This window comes from Mesoplodon mirus (genome assembly GCF_964341445.2).
Source record: "Mesoplodon mirus genome assembly, chromosome: X".
NCBI classification, from domain to species: Eukaryota; Metazoa; Chordata; class Mammalia; order Artiodactyla; family Ziphiidae; genus Mesoplodon; species Mesoplodon mirus.
The window spans coordinates 37,806,842-37,810,471 of NC_138981.1; the positions used below are offsets into that span (position 1 = coordinate 37,806,842).

General features: G+C 53.5%; 1 long non-coding RNA gene across 1 annotated transcript; it reads left to right on the forward strand.

Annotated features, from left to right (window-relative positions):
* Positions 1–1,384: 1,384 nt before the first annotated feature.
* On the forward strand, positions 1,385–3,414 carry LOC309797258. Its single transcript, XR_014292571.1, has 3 exons — positions 1,385–1,490; positions 2,326–2,396; positions 3,341–3,414. It is a non-coding gene; the product is annotated as an uncharacterized lncRNA (long non-coding RNA).
* Positions 3,415–3,630: the final 216 nt, after the last annotated feature.

The following is a 3,630-nucleotide window of genomic DNA, read 5'->3' on the forward strand; positions in this document are numbered from 1 at the left end:
ACCAGGGAAGCCCATGATGGGACTTCTTATGTGACGGCTCAGGGCTTCAAGTGTGATTGTTCTAGCAAATGAGGTGGAAGCTGCATGGGCTTTTATGACTCAGCCTTGGGAGTCACCCGGCATCGCGTCCACGTACAGTGGAAGTGTTGACTGAAACAGTCACAAGCCCGCCTGGATTCAAGGGAAGCGGGGGGAGACCCAGTTTCTCAACAGGGAATGTCAGTGTCACATTGTAGAAGAGCATGTGGGATGGATGGTATTGTTACAGCCATTCTTGGAAAATACAGTCTGCTGTGCACATCAGTTTCCCAAGGCTTTTCTCTTTGATGGGTGGGAGCAATGGGGACTGGGGGAATGTGGGCCCTGGGCATCCCACACAGGCATCTTTGTTAGATAGTCCTTGTTCCTTCCTGATCATAGGTCACTGATCCAAGTCCGAGCTGAGTGGGACACATGAGGAGGAAGAGCTGAGCCTAGGAGACGGGATTCTTCACACAGGCCCCTAGGACAGTGTCCCAGACTGTGTGGCCTTGGATACGTGGCTCATCTCTGAATTGGGAATAAAAAGCCCTGCCTCAGGATCATTGTGGAGAGCAGGTTAGGTAAGGTGTGCAGAGTATAGCAGGATGCCTGGCACGTAGTGGGTATTCAACAGATGAGAGCTACTATAATGAGATGTGCTATTACTCCACCTGAGTCCAATCATCTGTGGCACAGTATTAGTGATGTATTGCGGGGTAACAACTCACCCCGAAACTTAGTAGCTTAAAACTACAAAAGTCATTTTTTCCACTCTCTTGGTTTCTCTGGTGCAGAAATCTGAAGCTTGGCTGGACGGTTGTGGCCCAGCTCTCTCAAAAGGTTGCAGTCAGAGCGGCCGAGGCTGCAGGTGTCTTGAGGGCTCAGCTGGGGTCACAGCATCTACTTCCAAGGTGGTTCACTCACGTGGCTGGCAAGTTGGTTCTGGCTGCTGGCTGGGGGCCTCTGTTCTCTCCACACAGGCCCTCCACAGGGCTGCTTGAGCATCCTCATGCCATGGTGGCTGACGTCCCCTAGAACAGATTTCTCCAGGAGGGCAGAATCTGGGTCTGCCTTGGTCTTCGCTGTATCTCCAGAGCTTGGCCTGGCTCAGAGCATTCTGTGAGGGTTTGAAAGACTGAGAGCTGCCTTAACTATTCTGCCCTAGTCCCTTGACATTGTTCTGGAAGGTCTTTTCATGCCTCTGCCTAGGTCGACAGCGGGCTCAAGGTCTCAAAGAGGATCCCAAGGTTGTGGAAAGGAAGAATCAGGGAGAGACAGCCGCTAAGGCTCAGGACCCAGCTTCCCTTCCTTACCGGAAACTCTCCTTCCAGAGCTTGACCTTGGGCTTCTGAGCGCGTTCTGAGGGAGTCCATGTTCATGAAAACCCAAATAACTGTCCTACCAGGCTGAGAGCTGTGCGAACCCTGAGAGAAGAAAGTGCATGGGAAGGAGCTCACATCCCACTGAGGGTAACCTACGGGCCGGGGTTTCCAGCTGGGCCAGAAAGGACGGGTCAAAGTTGCTGTCCTGTTTAAGTAGCAGATGCAAAGGTCCTGAGGTGCGGGAGCAGGTTCTGGGGCCTCTGAGCGGGAGGGCTGGGCTGTGAGGGCAGGGCCCGATGAGGCCGAAAGACGGTGGAAGCAGAGCAGTGGGGTAACAGAGGCAGCCACGAGGAAGAGGGGGCTGGGTTGAGGAGACTGAAGTGGGGAGCCTGCAGGTTTCCGGGCAAAAGTGAAGAGGATCTGAGCCAAGGCGGCAGCTCTGGGAAAGGGATGTAAGGAAAGGGAAGAGGCAGGTTCCAGAGATATTTAGATGTAAACTTGACCGGATCAGATAGCCAGATTGGGTTAGAGAGCAGGAGGCAGGGACGGTGGATGAGTGGTTTTCCCTCTGGACATTCTTTCTCTCTGATGTTCAGAGGCAGCCGTGCTGTAAGGAGGCTTCAGGTGTTCGCTCAGTGTCCTGGGGCCAGAAAGAGAACCCGGCAAGCCTGGGGCCCGGCAGAGTGTGATGTTATTCACATGGGGGGTCTGGCTGTGGAGGCCCCCACTGCTGCTCGTCTCCCAGGCAACCTGCCCTGCGACCAGCTGGATGTGTAGGCTACCAGGCCCTTGCACATATATCACTGTCTCATTTAATTGTCCAGGGGGGAGTTGTTATTCCCATTCTACAGATGAAGCAGCTGAGGCTTCCAGGCTCAGAGAGGTGTGATATGTTTTCTAAGGTCAAAGAGCTGGCAGAGCCAGGCCTGGAACCCAGCTGAGTCTTCTCTCCCACATACTTCCCTGCTTTCTCATCTCACAGGTCCCTTAATGGCCATTTGTATTGGATCAAGTTCATAAGAATTTGCAGAGTTCCTCCAGGGCCTCTGTGAGGTGGGTAGGTGTGGCAGACTTTGGGCGGGGGTGGTGGTGGTGTGTGTGTGGTCTTGACAGGTGTGTTAGAAGTGTGGCGTATGGTGGGGTGGGACTAGGGGGTGAGGGACAGAGAGATCAGAGCCATCAATCAGAAAGCGGTCCCTGAAGGCAGGCTGATGTGGCTGGGGCCACATTCAGGAAACCCGTCAGGATGACAGTGACCTTGGGCAAAGACCCATGGAGGCAGGTGTCAAGTTCACAGAGATCTTGATAACGGCTCTTTGCTATCTCCCTCTTCTCGTGCCAGATGTTCAGGAACTTGACCCCCTTTTCTGGCTTTGTCTTATTTACTGTCCCCCGCTCCCCAGCACCTTGCCATGACCCTCTTTGCTGGTTCCCTTTTTCCTGGAATGGGTGGCCAGGGTAGTACTACCACCCAGAAGGGAGCTCCGAATTCCATCCCCTTGATTCCCTCCCCAGCTCCCTTGCAGCCGGAACACCTAAATGCTTTCTGCGACAAGCTCTCTAAATGATTGGAACTTTCTCCCAGATCAGCACTTTTTCATGCTACATTAGCATTTATTGGTTTGATATTTACATTTGCCAAAGGAGCACCCAGTCCCTGGGTCCCTGGGAGCACACACCGTCAACCGAATAGACTCTAATTGCCGCTCACAACCTCCCTCCCCCTGCCCCCGTCTGCCACCTGCCTTGTCCTCCCCCCCACCCCAGTCCCATTAAAAAAAACTCAGAAGGATTATCTTTGCAGACCAAAAGGTCTGCTGATAAACAGGGGCCCTACCCAGAGGAGAGAGGGGCTCCCCAAACAAAAGGGCTGGCAGGGACAATCTGAATTTGTATTGCAGTAGTGTATCTACATGATAGCTTCTCCACTGGATTCTAACCTCCTTGAAGGCAGAGATCTGTTTTCTTTCTTTGAATTTCTCCATATTCCTCTCCAGGGTGAAGAAACAAGCTCTGCCAACCACGGGTTCTCAAGGAACATTTGTCTGCTGTGGAATTAATCAGAAGTCGCGCCCTCCCTCCCTCTGACAGCTGCAGGGGGAGAGGGTGGAGGAATTATCCAGGGAATGCGAGGGCAATGGGGGCCACGTGGTGAGAAGGAGAGTTCTCCCTTGTCCCTTTCGAACGCCCCCGCAGATGTGGCCGAGGCGCCCGGCCCTGCGAGGCCATGATGGAGGAAGGAAGCTGTGTGGTAATGTGGTTAGAGCTCGGCAAACCCGGTTCCAAA